Below are 18,975 nucleotides of genomic sequence, written 5' to 3'. Positions count from 1 at the left end.
CAGGTCAACTGGAAAAGCTATTTTAAAAATAAAATAATTTACAAGGCCATAAAAATGTACCCTATCCTGTGTGAGTGACATGAAATAAATCTATGGCTTGTATATATCAAGCTTTGGAGATGTTATACAGGGGGTGTTTTTAAGTAGGTATGTGTATCTTCTGAACATTTGGATATATATTTTTGATCACAGTTGTACCTTTTTCGTTTTGTGTTCCAACACTCCTTTGAGGCTACTCATGTACCATACTGGCTTGAAGTGGTACATCTGTTCCTTCATTATGCTCTGCTCAGGTCTTTAAATACCTGGAGCAAACCCCAGACTCCAGATTTACCTGCTATTTTAATATAGCTGAACTATCTCTTCTCTACTTGGCAGTCAGTGTTATTGCACAGACTGTATAGTTGAAGATCATAAATTTTTCTTTGTGCCCAATAAATGCACTCTTTCAATAGGTTAATGCTTCTATCCTGCAATTATTTCAAACAGGTGGGCACTCTGACACTTGCCATTAGCCAGTCCGCAACACACAAATGTATTGATCAAGTCAAAGATGCACTTCTGACTTGTGATAATCAATGTATCAGTTCTCCAAGGGTTTTTACAGTGTAATGAGCAGGAAATATAAACAGTACTGCTAAGTTTCTCTCTCTTCAGGGAGCAACTGAGTGCACATATAGAAGAGCTGATGTACTGATTCACAGCAAAATAAAATGACATCTCCAGATAAAATTTTAATCTTAAGTATGTAGGTAAAGTTTTGAGGAAGATTGATAGGTAAAGTTGCATAGTTTGCAGAATTAGAGCACTTAATAAATAGCTATGGAGCTATTGTGCAATTGTACCTTTTGTTGTGAGTTTTCCAGAGTTAACTAGAGCTTGACCTGCCTTTAGGTGCCCCAAGGAAGCCACATGATGTGACAGGGAGTGTTTTTGATGAGGAATTAGTAGTTTCTGTCCCACTAAGCTAGGGCCAAACACATTCCTTAGGGTGTTCTTGGAATTTTTGCTTTTGGAGATATTCTGAAATTTTTGCTTTTTGGATATTCTGAAAGTCCCTATCAGTGGATGGTCTTTAATTTACTATGTTTCAACCTTCAGTCTTGGAGTTGCAGCTCTATGTTGACAGTGCCAAGCAACAGCCATGCATTTTCTGTTAGTCCAACACTGTTTACAAAAATGAACAAATGCATTCTGTGCACACAGTCACTGAGGTAAAGCTTGCTGAATGCTGGCATCATAAACATATTGCATTCAAATTTAGTTAAGGTTGAGGATCTCTTTTTCACATGAAATTTGTTGAACCTTTCTCTACTGGATCTTTCATTAAATAATCAGAGAATAATACATCTTCTCTGCAGTCAGTGATATCATTTGCCACCCTCAGTAAAGTTTTGTGTTGTCTCTGATAAGGCAACAGATAAGGTGTCAGATAAAGGGCATTAACAAGCTGCAGTTAGGATTCTGGGTCAGTACAAATCAGCGTTAACCCCAAGGTCACGAACAGTATCTGAGGTTACCTGAGGTTTAGGTAGCACAACAAAAATGATGCAGAGAAAAAAAGTCTAAAATCTTTTGCTTGCAGTAAACTAGTTTACTTGAAATAGATGAGGAAAGAAATAGTATACTCTGATCAATCCTTCCAGTTTTTACTGTATTCCCATAGCTACCTTCAGCCCCTAATGACAGGATGGGAGTCTATAACTCTTTTTCTTCTGGATCTCAAAGTACATACACCAAATCCAAATACTAGGCTCTTTTATGTCTTTAAACCAAAGATACCTGAATCAGTCATTTATATAATGTCTCTTGAAACAAGAACTCTTACTGAAGCTTCATGCAAATATATAGCTAAATGCTATCACCAGCTGACCCATTTCCCATTGTCTACTATATATCAGGGACAAAACTCCTTCTGAGAGGCACAAATGCAACCTAGGAATTCTTAATCCCAAAATTCAATGTGTAATCCACTGGCACAGCGTGTGTCATATATTTTAATGGCCAGTGTACATGGATACAAGTGTACAACTGCAAGCAGTTAATGGGTTTACTCTTTTAATGGAGGAAGTCTTGGCTGCTAATCTGAAGACCCTGGGTTCAAGCCCTACTGATGACCCAACTTAAATTATTGTTTTATGAAGTAAAGACTTAAATATGACTGATATAATTTAAGCTATTTAATCTTCTATTATAGAATGATTAAGATTCATCCATCTGTTCTATAATCAAAGATTAATAAAGTTATGAAGCTAATAGTATAACAAGTGTTTTTGCTAATCCCAAATTGTTGGGATAGTTCTCATCTGGGAGCAGTAAGGGACACAGCAGGAGGAACAGTCCATCTCTATTAGGAGTGATTAGTATAACTTTAAGCTATAATTACTTGGATACATTCACATAGGAGACTGCTACCCAGCCATTAAGTATCCTTAAGAGGATGATCTTCTCTACCAAAAGGTCCGGCAGTTTTTCTGATAGTTGAGAAGTTTATCTCCACTAAGTGTCTGAAGGGTGACTCAGTGATTCATATAAATGACAGGTGGTTTTTGTTTGTTTGTTTTTTAAAGTGGCTGACAATATAAAAATAAAAAATAAAAAAATAAAAGTTTCTATGTCATCCTTCTATGCTCATTCTTCTAAGGGGATATCCATTAGTTAAATGGCAGGAGGGTTTTACCAAGCTGAAGGCACCTTGGGTAGCCTAGTATCTCCATACTAGTCCTGCAGAATCAATACTTTCTTTGGCTATTTGGTGTTGTCACTTCTTCAAACATCTAGAAATAAACCAGTGAAAAAAATATGAAATCCCATGGGAATGTTTTCTACCCTAGAGCCATGGTATACAGTAAGAGACATTCTCAGGTGCCTGCCAAGAACAGCTCTGGGCAGTACAGGTCTGGCAGCTCATGAGTATCTATGAATAAAAACAGCGACACAGATAGTTTGCCTAAGCATTCTCAAAAAGTACACTGAAATCTAGAAGTCAAGAAAGCCCTATTCTCCCTGCCTTAAAGGTAGGCAAGTAGAGGATCCCTAAGGTAGAACTAGTAACTCAAGAATTGCATTTATGAGACAAGGCAGACTGAGAGTCTTCAGAAAATTAATACCAGTCAGTGCACAGATGGAAGATTTTTTGCAATCCTTTTTGGATACTTTTTAGTGGTCAGTTTTTATTTCTGATAGGAGCTGAAGACAGCACCTATGCAAAAGATTCTTCTGCTATTTAACCAAACTGCTAAATTAAGAGAAATTTCACTGAGAGTGCTTTGAAGCCAGTTCTATAATATCAGAAATAATCATGTCATTGTAACTGATCCATCTGAAAATTGTGCATGTTTCCCATACTCTTTCTTCCTCCCTTTGCAGAATGTTGTTTAAAAACTCAGATTTCTAGTGAATTGCATGGACCTTCTAACTTCCTATTTGAATTTAACTAGGCCCAAAGTAATCTCTTTCTATTAGCATCTCTTTTTCCTCTTTCTATTTCTTTTCTGTATGCAAAGCCACTATCATATATCCTCATCAGCTTTATTATTACTAGGCTAGCCAAGCCTTGTACACCTGGAGCATGCCTATATTCTGAAATACAATAAGGTGCAGAAATCTAGAGAGGGCATGAAACGTTTACATTCTTACCAGATCTAGTGCACTAGTGGCTGGGGCTGTATACACTAGCTGATTACAGGATGACTTTCACATGATCTTTTGTTATCCCAAATAGTACCCAGAATACTTTTTAATGTTACATTAACTTTAATTTAAAGCTTGCTCCCCCAACCCACACCAATTCTGCCTATATAATATTCCAGTCTTGTTCCAAAACAACAATACCTTCCAAATTTGTATCAGCAGCTGCATTAAGCCATCTGTTTTGTGGCAAGGTCATCATGAAAACATTCTTTCAGTTCTAGATTTTGTCAGTCTTTGAACTAGTACCGTTCTTCCAATAACTTTCCCATTCAGCTCAGCTAATTATCTCCTATTTAGCCAGTTTCTTGCTCATCTGATCATTCTTTTGCCAATGCAATATTAATTAACGTTTACTTAAGACACCTTACCAAAACCTTAACTGAGCTGCCAGTTCCATACATGTTGTTCACAGTCCCACACTTGATTTTTCCGGCTTTTTACCTTCCGCTTTCTCACCTTCCCTTAAGGCTATGATGTACTTCTTGAGTATCACTTACTGGAACTTCTGCTTGCAGTTCCTTAGTATTGTCTCTAGTTTTATTTTTTTCTTACAAGCCTTCGCAAAAAGCAGCCAGCAAAACTCTAACGAGCTCCACTTCATTTTCAGTACTGACACCAGCTTGTGTTTGCATAGCAGGAGCTATTGCATTGCCCACGAGCTAAGCTCTGTGCTTTCACAAGGAGAAAGCTCGCAGTTGTCTCTGCAGACACAAAAGAACCCACAATCTCTAATCCTTAAAGGCGATTCATAGAAGAACAAGTTGTAAAATCTTTATCTCATAATCATAAGAGAAATAGAACCTCCACCCAAATTGTGTAACAGCATTTCCAGCTCAGAAAATGTCCTTGTCTATCTGTGTAATCTAGTGGGTATTTTTCTAATGCTTTAGGTGCAGATTGCACAAAAATCTTGGTTTAAATTTCAATTTCAATAGAAGTACATTTTTAATTAATATGGCAGAGAACAGTGAGAGGACAACAAATGCAGACATATATGACAACAAAAAAAAAAAAAAAAAAGTGAAAGGAAGGACATTTTTATTGTTTCTTCAAAATTCTGAAATTAGGCTTTTAGAGCCTAACTCAAATACAAATGCTCAAGGTAGAACTGTGGGAATAGGGATAAGAATTAAGATAAAAAGTGAGGAAACATAAAATATAAATATTAAATATAGGGTCACCTAGAAACTTCTTGAGTGTTTTTCCAAGCTTGCTGCCCTCTGATAGCTTAAACAAACTGCTCACGTCCTCATAGTCTTTTCTCAGTTTCAACTTTTTATTAAATTTTCTTCAAAAAGAACTGAACAGAAACCAACACAGAACTACGGTGAGTTTTGACATCTTATTTACTCAGTAGGGAGATAACTTTCAAAGATAAAATATCACTTTCCTTCTGAATAGTAAGCTTTGTTGTTTTTTTTTTTTTCCCTACTTACCTCCTTTCCTGGTTGCAAGTTGCATCTGTTACTGCTACTATGAATGTTTATCTCATGAGCAAAGAATCAATGTTATGTCTATTCCTACAAGGGGAAATAAAGAGGAAATACTTTCTATCCTTTTACATCAACTGTGGAGTCAGCAAATGGACCATCATTTTAACACAAATTCAAAATACATTTAGAATTCTTTATTTCTATTACTTTGTTTTTAAACTGACTTACTCTGGTAACAGTTTGTTTTTGTTTTTGTTTTTGTTTTGTTTGTTTGTTTTTCATATCTGAACAGTATCTCTAAATCACAAAGTTCCTGATATAACTGTTAAAATGAAGCCTCTCTATTTGTAAGCAACTAAAACCAGATCATTGTAATTTCAGCAAAATGTCAGCCATTTTCTCCTGCCCCACAATAAACAGCCAGTGTCTGTCCAGCAGTATCATGCAACTGCATGTACAGTCTGGATCACAGCCTTAATCCAGAAGAAGAGAAGCAGTCCCATCGCAACTCTGTTTAAACAGAGTAAGATTGAGGACTTTTGTTACAGCCATCCCATAAATAAATAAATAGAGTGATTTATTCTGCAAAAGTTCAGAATCCCCAGAGCTTTCTGCATGGTCCCCAGGGATGAGTGCCACACACTTCCCTGCCCTGAGCACCCTAAAGTCATTGTGTCCTTCAGCCAGTAAGACCTGGGCTGAGCTGGAGCAGTGAAGGCTCATGGTACAGTTCAGTGGTTGTGAGTCAGCCAAGGTGACAATTTAATACACCCTATAAAAAAAACAATTGGTCAGCTATAATGCCTATACATTGCCAAACCATTGAGTACTGTGGCTTCTGAAAGAATAAATCATGCTTCTAACAGTGATCAGGATCATTTGGTTAACTGTAAACTTTAGTTTCATGAATAGGTAGTGGTAGATACTGGAGTTTTAAATCTATTTTAATTTCTGCATTTCCTCTTTCAGCAGAAAGACTTCCCAATATAGGATATAAAAATAGTTTCTTTATCATCATAACTGCATAAATATATAGTCAGAGACACTCTGAGCAGAAAAATTGTTAATCAGCTCACATTATAAAAACTAAATATTGGATTGAAACACCAAATACTTTGCAGAGTTTTCACTTTATTTCACAAAAGAGATTAACTGGATTCAAGGTGGGCTCACAGACAGTCTATTCTAAATTGGACCAGAAATCATCAGCCACCTACAGTCTGAATTTGACCCCATTATATTAAACAAAGAGCCCTGAGAAATAATTGAGCTGGGAGCTACACAACAGCCTAAACCCCTGCTGGCTGACAGTGTCCAACAGAGAACAAATGAACCCACTACTAATGGTAGTCAACAGCTTCTTCAGAGGATTGAACTTATCAACCTCAAAAGAAAAAAACAATATTCTGCCTGGTCCTTAAACAACTAACCTCATGTAGAAAACAGGACAAATTCTCAGCTACTGCAGCTCTCCTAAAATCAGAAGATCAATGAGAATTTAGATCAAGATCTCGCCAGCTTCTCCTTGCAAAACCAAGCACGTGAAAAGCATACCAAACATTGCTCAGCGCGTAGGATCCTGCTAACTTGTGTAGGCCTCAGAGTTTGCATGCTCTCTCAGTGGCCTGGGAGCAAAGAGTCCCCAGGAGCAGTGATGCACGATCCTTGCACCTCACCATGCACACGGACTGGCTGAGAGGTGTGCTGGAGGTGTGCTAATGTGCTGGAGATGTGCTGCTCCCCTGCAAGCTCAGGAAGCTTCTTGTGCCAGCAGCTCAGCAGAACGCACAGCCACAGGCTCTGAATTTGTCCTTCCCCAGTGACAGTCGCTGCCGGAACTGCGGAGGTAGGGTCAGTTTTTTCCACTTTGCCTTTTTAACACAGCGAAGCATTAAGTGAATCCCGCTCCAGAATAAATTGTGTGGATCCACTGCTATGTGGGCTGCAGGCATAATAAGGAGTGCTGTGAATCTGCAAACACAGAAGTGTTGATGACTTCCTGGCAGTGGCCACTGCTATCAGCTACGGCTGGTGACATTCATACTGCAAGTTAATGGAATAAAAACCAGCTTCCTACCTAAATTAGTTAGGATAGTGAGCCCAGCTGCTACACAGTGAAGAGAGAATTAAATAAACGCTGCCCCACTTAGACTCTCCAGCACATGGCGATTTCTCTCAGAAAATGGCGTCTTTCAAAAACCCTTTCCTTCTTTCACAGTAGCCATGCATGCAGGTGCTTAAGCCAGGACCCCTAGGTGCTGCTCCACCAGGGCTGATCCTGCTGTACCCACAGTGCTCAGGCAGCTTTGCCTGGGGCAGGGAGCCCCGTGGCACTGCTCTGTGCTGAGCTGCAGGCTCAGGAAGGAGCAAACCTCTCCTATGGCCAAATGCCACGAAGGGCAGAAGGCCCTCCTTCCTGACCTGGAGCAGTTTCCAACTTTGCACACTCCTCCACCTGGCCCTGAGCTACAGGGCTTGTCCTTGAGAGGTGTTGGGGAAGTGGGTGGCCCGCACAGAGACCTCAGCTAATCTGAAGAAAAACAAAATAAACCAAACAAAAACAGCTTGTACACACTGGAAAAGCTTTGCATCTTAAGAGAAACTCTTTTCATATTTAAAGTGTAATTTTTTTTTTTTTTTTTCCTTGACAAATTGATCAGTTAAGCCCTCCTTGTGTTCCTTCAGATGCCCTTCTGAGCACAGGAACTTGCAGTTCAGCCCCAGGCTCCTGCACAGCCTGGCACAGAGACAGTCTGTCATCAACAGCGCGCATGTACGGTACACCAATAATTCTGGTACCACATAGCAGGTCACTCTGATTAGGGCTCTTTTGCCATACACTGTGTTTTGTCTTTTTTCTGCAGCTGATCAGGGGATCTCAGAATTAATTAAATCTCTTGATGTACTTAGACAGCTTGTGGAGTAAGTGGTAAGGTGTTAGAGACACTGAACTTGTTCATTTGATTTCATCTCTGTAACCTGAGCTCCAATTTAATGTCGTATCTCCTACCCTCTTGAAGATTAATTACTGCACCAGTTAGCAAGTCATCTCACCTGCTTTCATTTGTGAAGAGTGTAAGTCAGGAGAAATGTAACTTCGGTACTACTCAGGCTTTGTATATGACTGGTGAAAAATCAGTTGAACAGTTAACAGTTACGTATATTTAGCACTACAACACTTTTTTCTCACAACCACCTCTAGGTAGTAAAACCTGGTCAGATTACAGGTGAAGCAGTATGACTGACATTGAAATTCTGCTTTCAGTTGTCCCACTGACACCCTCAACCCCATTCTCAGTACCAGAGGACTTTCCTGGATTTACATGTGTGCTTGGGAACAGGTGTCAATTCCTTGGATTATTATTACTTTTAAACATGTTATGGCATGACAGAAACAACAGCCTGAGTATTTGACAGAGGCATGTCAGAATGGGTTTTGTCTTTATAGCACACACCCCATGGGCTCTGCAGCACCCTGATGACACAGACAAGGGTGCGTGAGCAGCCCCGAGACCCTGCACAAGGACACCAAGGTATCCTGTTGGCAAACGGTATCCTGTTGGCAAACACCTCTGCTCCAGACCCTGTAGGTGTTTAAATAGGACAAGTACCGAGAGAATTTAAAGGGACTCTATGTTATGGTGGCTGTGCAATGAGGAATAACACATAACAAGGTGGAGACTTCAGGGAGGAAAGCAGTTATAGACACACTCTTCCACTGGAAAGATACGTCCAAGAAGCTTTAGTTTGTTCACTGGAGAGTAACTTTGACAGGTTAGTGACTGGAGGAATACCAATTTTAATTTATCAGACACTGAGCCAAGCATATTTACCTGTGGGAATCTTAATCTATTAATTCCCATCCCTTTTCTGAAGTCCACAACAGGTACAAGTCTACCTTTAAATACACCTCAGGTTTAAGACAATCTTCGTTCATGTCCAGCAAATCCAAGCACTAGCCACAAACAGGGAGGTTCGGGTGATGCTATCTGCTAGCCCAGGCAAACCTAGATCTGCATCACAGCTTCCGCAGCAGTTATCTCCTTGCTCCCAAGGGCACAGCCAGCTTTGTAGACAAACACTTGCAATCTCAGCACTTGATACATATACAACACAACCGTGCATCCTTATATGCTGAAACCTGCCAAGCCCTGGCGGGCACTTGTTTTGCACATGAAATGTGGCAGGAAGCACGGCTGAAGTCATGACATACACCAATATGGTCAGATCATGCTCTACATTTATTACCCAAATAACCTGACTTTTATAGCAAATTTATCAGGGGCGGATAGTGTCTCACACAAGATTATTGGTCGAAAGCACTCAGACAAACAACTGCAAGAAAACAACCCCACCTGCAAGAAAACAACCCCCTTGTGATTAGCAGTCACATAGATCTTGTCCTTGAATCCAGCTGCTGGCAACAATATTTTTAATTCCTCAATCGGGCAATATGGGAACATCGTCATGGGAACTCCTCAGAGTCATCCTGGTAGCTTGGTTTGCTCAGCTGAAGCAAGTCATGGCCTCCTTGCTGTTTCAAAAATCCCTCAACAATGAAGAATTTATCTACGATTACCATACTTAGCATTCCTGTTAATTTTGTCATTGTTTCTTGCAGTGCCCTCTGACCATATTCTCCTGCACAGTGGCATCAACATTCCTACCTTTGCTACCTGAAGTATAGTCCTTACACAGTCTTTTCACTGCAAAGACACCACTGATTCATTCCTAGACTCCGTCATCCCAGGAAGGCCATAAGTGGCTTCTTAGGGTTAATGGGATTTTCCAATAACTGTTCCAGGATTCGCTCTCTACATTGTTTCAACCTATAGCTTCAGCACCTGCTTACAGCACCATCAAGAACCCACAGCAGTTGTTCCCAGGAACATTGTGAAGATTAGTATTTGTTTTCTGAAGTTTCTTTTAAGGTCTTTCAGTTATACATCCTAGAAACGCATCCAAGCACAAGCATTACTGTCTGCTTTAGCAGGGCACCACTGCTACAGACCACATGCAACAAGTCTTGCATTAATTCAGACATCCATCCCTTATCTTGACATCTGAAAATGGCACCTTCTGGCAGCTTCCCCTTCAGTATTGTCTTTCTTTTAAGGATGATGTATAGAGGCAATTTTGCTTTATCTGCTAAGACCACCAGCAAAGTGGCAATCCTGTTTTTTCATTGGCAGTGTTTTTGATAAGTGATTTGGGCCTTTTTTATTGCACGGTAATATTATGTCTGAAAAACCCAATGCATGTCTGAAGAAAAACACAGATCTTTGATTTGTGTTGCCTGTGTGCATTAGTAAACATTTGTGGATTTCATGTATTGATTCATATTGTTGAAATTCTACTATTTTTTCATATAGTTAAAACAGACTTTACCCTAGTGCTGTTCTACCTTAAGTTTATAAGCATGAGTATTACCTCATTTATATGTGCCAACAGACATTGGTTTTGACTTCCAGAAGAAATTTTTAATTGTGATGGGAACCCTGGAAGGAACCCCTTCTAAAACTAAAAAATTATTTTTGTTAGGAATTTCCTAATCTAAATAACCCTTTCTGAATTCCACTATTAATAGATTATTTTCTTCCTTTCTATAAAAGCTATGCAAAGATGTATCATGTATCTACTAAGAAGCTTTCATACGTCTCATACCATGATGCATAAGGTTTCCAAAGCATCTTCAAAAGGCAGGAATCTACTACTTTCAGTATTCATTAGCAATGGTAATTGAGATGTTTTAGAAAATAAGGAGGAAATTATACATATATATAACATGATAAAAATTATATTATTTATAAATCAAGGGTAAGCAGTAGAAAGAGTTCATTCAGTCCCTGTCTTTGAAGGAACCAGTGCTCAGAGCAGCTGCTTTGCCTGCTTTTAGCTGATGTCTTGAAGGGGAGGAGCAGGAGAGCGGCAGCTCTCAGAGCTTCCCCTCCCTGGGGTGAGTGGTGGAGTCTAATTAGGCAGTGTCTCTAGTGCAAGGCTATATAGAGTAGTTAAGGAAGATACTTGTCATTGCTTACTATCTTAATAATGCATCTTCATATTGCATCTTTTCTAATATCTCTCCATTACTGTAAATCTGTGTTTTAAAATGAAAAAACAAAGCAAAACAAAAAAAAACAACCAACAAATTCCATAACATAAAACCTCTTCTAATGATAAAATTAATATATATATATTTTTTTTTCTCCAGTGAAGACATACTTACAACTGGGGTACGAGGCTTCTCCCTTAATATCCATCATCCTGGCATATTCTTTCTTAGCGCTAAGAGAGACAGAGACAAATAGGTCTTTCCCCTTATCCAGCCCAGCTTAGGAGCTGGAAACACAGAGATCTGTGTGGAAGATGTGTCTTCTGGTGAACAGCACAGCTTGTGAAAGCTTTCTGGTGTGACCAAATTAGTGGGGAAAAATGCAGGAGTCTGTAGCTTGTTTGGATTACAAGAGTTTTTAGCTCTTAATTTTGCACCACATGAGGGTCAGTCAACTGCCTTGTTTTCAAGAAAATCATACTTTGTGCATTTACCCAAAAAGTACCACTAAACATACAGTAGAAGAAAGGAGTCATACTAAGCTCTGTGAAGCTTTGTGGACATAGCAATCCTTCTCACAATAAACAGCTTGTGGGTACACCTGAAGAGGGTTAGGAGAAGAGGGTGCATGGTGGCAGACAAGGTAACTGAAAATAGCTGTGTGCCTATGAGTTTCCTGGGGGGATGCACACCAGTATCTGGTAATACATGGTGTGAGAGATACTCCTCTATGCAGACCCACAGATGTGTCCTTGCAGTGCTAAAGCACCTCCCAGCTGCATTGGGGTCAGGACACCACAGACTTTCTCTGGTGACAGCCCACCAAGTTCTCCTGCCTTCTTCACTGTACTCTTTCTCCATTGTAAATGCAAGGTAGCTCCAAGTAACTTGCCCATTAGTCAAAGAAGATCAGTAAATGACCTTCCTTAATTGGGTAGTGCCAATGAAAACATAGGCAGCTGACTGCCTTACCAATCCCATGCCACTTTGTTTCTAATGCAAACAAAACAAAAGCAACTGTAACACAGAATATGCTGAAAAAGTCACCATGAATTTGTTATAAAAGGGTTTTTTTCTTGTAGGTAGCTCAAAGAGGCCCTTCGGATATTAAATCCCTAAAGGATGGAAAATTATCTTTCTGAATGTATATGTAATGGTAAATGCTGATCTATGGATGCTGAGATGTTTAAGTTTTTGATGAAATAAACTTTTAGCTCCCATCATTGCATATTGTTATGGCAAATCATCTCCTTCTGGTCTGCAGTGCCCCTCTTGAGATGAGACAGAGAAGGTGATTTTAATTCTTGCTTTTCCTAAGGGATGAAACACAGGCACCCACAACCATCCCCTGCACTCCTCACTTTTCCGCAGCTTACCTTCTCCTTTGCTTCTTGGTTTGGTGCAAGGTTAGCTAATAATATTTTCCTCCTCAGCCTTGGGAAGAAATAGGTTGATAGTTTCAACCAAGGGTCTTGTCTGGTCTTTGTTATATTGACACAAAGAGCATTAACAGAGGGAAAAGGTAGTTACAGGGACAAAAGTAGAAATCCATGCGTAGCCACCACATTAAGTGGTGATACCTCTTTGTTCATGGCCTCTTCCTTCAGGGCTGTTACACCCATCTCAGAGATTGTTCTACCAGATCTCTTACAATGTCTTCCACTTGAATTTGTGACCCAAAAGGGACTACTTAGTTCTGAATTGTTTCTTCAGACCATCCTAGAAGCATGCTTTAGGCAGTCAACTCAGCTTCCGGACACAGGTTCTGCCTGTGGCTCCAGGAAGCCCTACAGCTGATCCTTACCTCTCTCATAAGCTTTGGGACACCAGGTAGAAGAGGTTTGGGCAGAGGAGCTGCCATCTAGATAAACTGACTCATGCTTCACATTTGTATTTTTTCCACTGTGTAACTATGAAAGAAGACCAGCACAAATTTTATGTGTGTGTCATTTTCACCCCCACACAAATCTTTGATAGATGACTGTGAAAATATGTCATTTTGAATGGACTGTTTTAGTGCATGTCCCTCAAACTTTTTAAACTTATCAAAGTAATTATTCATCATATATTACATCATAGGAAAAATATTTGAAAAATATATGTCAGTGTAATAAGCAGCTGAAAGGAAATAAGTAGGAGCAACTCTGCCAGAAAAATAGTTTATATATATATATATATATATTATTTTTTTTTTCTTTCCCCTGTCTTTCTGTCTTTTCATTTCAGTAAAGAGGAAATGTCTGACTTCCACAAAATGGAAATTCTGGCTCCCCGCTGACACTTCAATTGAGCACTGAGCCTCACCCTCCTATTAGGAAAGTGGCTCCTGATTTTTCTGTTTAAAGGTATAATTTCATGTCACTTACAAGCTGATAATAAATAGGAGGTATCTGCATTAGGCATGAGCACACCTGCCTTTTTAGGAAATCAGTTTTGATATGGATCCAAACTTTGCCTGTGGTTAGCAGATGTGAGCAGGCTTTGGCAAATAAAGCTGTATTGTGATGAGGAGCATTGAATTAGATTATCCTGGAAATTGTAGCAGTGATGACTTCAGCTCATTAGGAGAAGGGAGGCACTCAGGTACAGACACCAGCCAAGGCTGATGTCAGTCATCCTTCCCTACCAGGTCCGATCCAAGGCAGCATGCCTGCTGAGGGCTCAGCCCTGGACCTGAGCTCATTGGGAAGGCAGGTTTTACCAATGGCATTATGTGTGGCCAAGCCATCTAATATGATGAAAGCAGAGGCTAGTGGAGAAACACAGAGGGGATGCTGCACAAGCTGAGACCAGCAGATGACGTGTGCTGGGTGGGGAATCCCGCCCCAGCCCCAGCAGATGCATAGCCCTTCCCTGAAAATCCGGCACCGTGCTCCAGGTTACACCCTGCAAATCGCTGCTCTGTCCAGACCTCCAGGCAGGAAGCCCATTTCTCCAAGCCCATTTCCTCAAATATTCAAAGCCTAAATCCATCCACATGTGGGAAGCTGTCACCAGCTGCAGTGGAAGCCGTGCTGTCAGGATGGCGTTGAGGTCTGCGCTGCACCTCGCAGCAGCAACATGAATACCACACGTGCACCCAACGTGTCTAGGGCGTGATGGCTGAAAGAGTGACTACACATTGGCACGATGGGAGTGTTGCCTGCTGTTGGAGTGACTAAAGGCCCTCAGAGTGTATCACACACCTTGCCCTGCTGACAAAGCTTAGAGGAATTAGGCCGCTCACCCTGGTTAACAGGTACGTTCAGGAAAACTCCTGGGTGCCTTTTTTTCCCTGCAAACAAGTATGACCCCCTTCTACTTAGGCAATGCAGCGCATGGTTGTTTTTATTATGGCTTTGTCACTTCACACAGTCCAGTTTTATTTCAATAATAAAAATATAGAAATATAATTAGCATCTTTGTTTTAAGGCACCGAGTTTTTATATTACCATGTGTGACAACTGCTATGGCAGTGAAATCGTTAAAATCATGTAAATGCTTAAACCATGTAGGCCTGGGAGATTATAGTTTCATTAGAGAAAAGGCTATAAAGTTAGACCTAGGTAATTACCTTTCCCATTAATGCTAGAAAATTCTTTGCTCCACTGAGAAGTGATTGTGGTGCATCATGCCTTCTGTGCTTTTACATTCAAACTGCAGGAGCCTTTATTTCATCAGCACAAACTGCAAGGAAACAGCGGCAGCCTTCCAGGTGTACTTTGCAAATTGGGGTTTAAATGTGGAACACATCAAATTAAAATTCAATATTAATTATTTTGTCTTGCTAGGAGCCTGAGTAGTTTAAAGCAGCAAGGGTAATTGTCTAACTCATTGTATGTGTCTACAGCGAACTTAATCATTGTGTCAGCTTCCTAATAAAAGGTTATTATAGAAACAAAGATCCCAATTTTACATATGGTAGGCAAGGGAGAATTCGAAGAGCTAGTCTCCAAGGTAGACTTGAGGTTCTTGACAAATGATGCCCATGCTGTGATCAGATACTTAACAAGAAATCTCGTTATTAACTAGGCCTGTACAGATAATTAGCACTTGAGCTTCAAATTTTAAATCTGGCTTGAGATGTATAATTTATCAAAAGCCCTAGCTCGCTGTCAAAGTCCTATAATAAGGCAGTGTTATTGATGAATTGAGATTAAGAGCAGATTGAAGAGAAAATTAGGCCACTGGTTACTCTGAAAGGTCTGATTTCAATATTTGCAGTACTAATTTGGTATTATTTTGGTAAATGGATGTGGTCCCCAAGTGCTACACAGTATAAAAGAATAAACTGTACGTCATTATTCTAACAAAAAAAGTATTGTTTACTGTATGTCGAATTTTGCAGCACTAGCAGTCTGGTTAATAAGCTGCTTTATGGGATAAGTGTACCTGGTTTTATTGCATTAATTTATTATAACACACGGAGAATGCTGGGCTTTTAGGCCGAGTTACAAAATGTAGCTTCTTTACATTAAAAATTATGTTACATTAGACTAATTATGACAGAGTATGCCAAGCCCTAATTTAGCTGTTTCATTTATATCTTTGAATTGTCTTTCAAGCATTCTTTACACTGGAATGCAGATAAGTACCATTTTATATATTCAAGCTACATAAAAAGAGCAATCTTTTTTTAATGATCGCCGGTAGCACTTCATTGCAAGTGGTTCCAAGAAAAAATGAAAGAGTTACTGTATGCAATCTATCTACAGTAAACTGCAGCTGCAAAGGTGTTAGATACACATTCATGACCCTTAGCAAGCTAAATCTTTTTGATACACATAATAAAATGTCATTTAGGGCAATATCTGATTTCCAGAATTATATTAGGCAAAATGAAAGGTTGGGACAAATTCTATTTTTTTTTCTTTTTTTCAGGTTTTAATTCTTAGCCCAAGCACACAAACCATATCACAACTACTCTGTGCTTTACCATATATCATGTCAAATATATAACAAATGCAACCACATATCATTGTATATATCTGATATATCACATCAATATCCTCCAGCAAAATAATAATGTCACTCGCTGCCTGTTTCCAGGAAACTTTGCGCTGAAAATCCCTTGTAACACGTTATTGGCAGCAGCTCCTTTCCTCTCAGTTTCCAGCTGTCCAATGGGGTATGCCAAGTCACAGCAGGACCTGAGGAGTGTTTGTATTCAACTGTGGCACTGCGCTTTATGGAGATTTTCCTTGTACATTGTGCACTTGCAGACAAGCGGGATTTCCAGGACCCAGCAGGGGCTCCCCGGTGTTTATGCTGAGGTGGTTAGCTAGTTGGCAAATTGCTTTGGGCCAGAAATGTGTGACAGAGGAAAATGTATTGCATTAGCTTTTCTATCAATAATATCTTAACGCTGCCTTATAAAGCAATTGCTTTCATGCTGATCCTGTCTCCTAATTTTAATGTTAGGATTGATTGGATTTTGCAATCAGGCATCTTTGGCAATGTTGGGAAGAAAAGCCCTTTCCTCCTTTCTTTTAAATAAGGTGCTATTAAAAATATAAGCAACAAAATATAAACCACTCCAGCTGCTCTAGTAAGCCATTGACTGATATATATTTGTACTGATTTGGAAAACATACAATCTTTTTGATATATATGTTGTAATCATTTTAAGATGACTTAAAAAAAATTATTATCTTAGATTTTACTCTGCCATGCACAGTGGAGCAGCATTTTGCTGGACCATTTGAGTCCTGCAGGATATTTAGTAGATTTGTAAGAGATCCAGAAAGGAGGGCACTGCAATGCCCAGCAGACGGAAAAGCTAATTTATACTTCTGTGGTGGTTATCATTCAGCAACTTCCAAGTGTTATTCACATATTGTGGACTTACGCTGACCTTGTTTACACTGACTGTACTTCTACTGTGCAGGAGACAGCTCTGCTTGCATTAAGACTTACATCAGCGTAAGAGGTAAAGCTGGGGAGCTTTAGGGTCATTTAAGATAAAAGTAATCAATAAGCTAGAGTTGAACTTTATTTAGAAAATAATTTAGGGAGTATTAAAAAAAAAAAAAAAAACTTTAAATGATATTGTCAAGGGTACTCAGATCTAAAAAAAAAAGGTTTAGATATTTCCAAATTCTGACGAAAAATGAATACATATATGCTAAGCAGGAGCATTGTGCACATAACAAGGCTCTGTCAATTTAGGACGCGCTGGAGCTCATCAGATAACACTGCTTTCTGATAAGCTTAGCGTCCAAATCGCCTGACTTGGAAGTCCTTTCACATGAAACATTCCCCCAGCTTGTAAGGGGAGCTGCATGTACAAAAGATCATCAGCAGAACGTGTGCTTCTATATTTGTTTATATTTGTATAGCAAATAGAGTAATGATAAAATACTTTTCATGACCTGAGGTGAGAAATAATACCAGCAATCACCATGCAAAAGAAAAGAGTGGGAATGCATATTATATAACACTGGGCATCTCACACTGTGTTATTAAAAACAAATGGTTTTGGTACTCAGCTGGATCATGCAGTCAGCTCTACATTCCTTGTTTTGAGCAATTTGGTAGTGTGGGCATTAAGTGACCACACGTGGGCTGCGTGAATTATACCACAGGAGAGAAGCAGCGTGAGGATTCCCATCGATATAATTACAAACAGCAACTACTTAGTGCAGCTCAGGGTGACAAACTGGGATTTTACCAAAACAAATTTCTTCAGCCAGACCAGAGGCATTTCAATGCTATAGATATTATCGTCTGTGCGCGTCCAACAAGCCGAGCACGGAGGTCTTCCTGTGGTCAAGCATCCCCAGAAGAACCACAAAGTTGTTCCTGCGCTCGGCACCTTCCCTTGCCGGCTGCAAAAACACCAAGTTTGCGCTGGGGGACGGCTCGGAGGCCCGCTTGCGGCGAGGCGCCGACAGGGGTCTCCAGCGCACCGCGGAACCACCGCGCACCAGGGCCGGGGCCGGGACCGAAGCGTTGGGTCCCAGCCCCGTGCGGCTGCTCGGGGGGTCCCACGGAGGACAGAGCGGGCAGTACCGGTTTTTGTCCTATTTATTTATTTATTTATTATGGGTAGGCACCTGGGAGGGAGGGCCGTCTTTGGTCTGAGCCTCGGTACCCGAAGTTCAGCAAAATAAAAGATGCCTGGTACAGTGAGGCAAAACGATGCATGGCTTTCTGCTAGCGTGTCAAAGCCTTCCAGTTTCAGCTCAGATCAGCCAGGTATTTCCAGGAGACGTGGTACTCACCTAGTATTCAAGCGACAGAAGGCAGAAAAACTCATTTTGCTAGAGGTGATAGTAAATAATAGCGCCGTTCTGTTACCTGTGTGAAACATTTGCAGTTAGTTAATTTTTAAAGTGCATGTGGAGTTTAGGTGCTCTCTCTCTCTCTGTTTTTTAATTAAATGATTCAGGAAGACAACTGTCCAGAAAGCTTAAGGCATTTACAAGTGGAATACAGCTCTATAGTCTGTGACAATGTACAGTGGTTGATGAGTTAGTTCTAGAGGCTTCTGAATTTTAATGATGTTGGAGATGATATTGTGTGTCCTTCAGCTTGTTAGAGTGACACTAGCACTCCATAAATCATAATACCTGTGTATTGTAAAATCAATACAAAAGTGCTATCTCAGCGCTAAACCTTAATAAGTTTTTCAGTGCTCTAACAGCTTAAACTTTGCTGTAATGCCATTGGACCTGCAGGTTAGGATCAGAGCATGCTTAATTTGTTTTGTAATAGAGACTTTTCTTTAATGAAGGACCGATTAGTAAAGCTTTGGTTGCCACTCTGGTGATCAGTTGGCAGAACAGCCTCTGCAATTAAACTCGTGTATCTCTGTCC

At 40.0% G+C, this 18,975-nt stretch overlaps 1 protein-coding gene across 2 annotated transcripts in view; it reads right to left on the bottom strand.

The window, feature by feature from the left end:
• Nucleotides 1–17,223: 17,223 nt before the first annotated feature.
• LOC311438989 (uncharacterized protein) overlaps nucleotides 17,224–18,975 on the bottom strand; it is a 42,441-nt gene continuing 40,689 nt past the window's right edge. For both annotated transcript variants that reach the window (XM_084524123.1, XM_084524122.1), the window contains exon 13: nucleotides 17,224–18,456. The gene's annotated coding sequence lies outside the window, so the exon portion shown is untranslated. The remainder of the gene's footprint in view (nucleotides 18,457–18,975) is intronic.

The sequence above is a fragment of the Aythya ferina genome (genome assembly GCF_964211825.1).
Source record: "Aythya ferina genome assembly, chromosome: 6".
NCBI lineage: Eukaryota > Metazoa > Chordata > Aves > Anseriformes > Anatidae > Aythya > Aythya ferina.
This window is presented reverse-complemented; position numbering and strand designations above follow the sequence as displayed.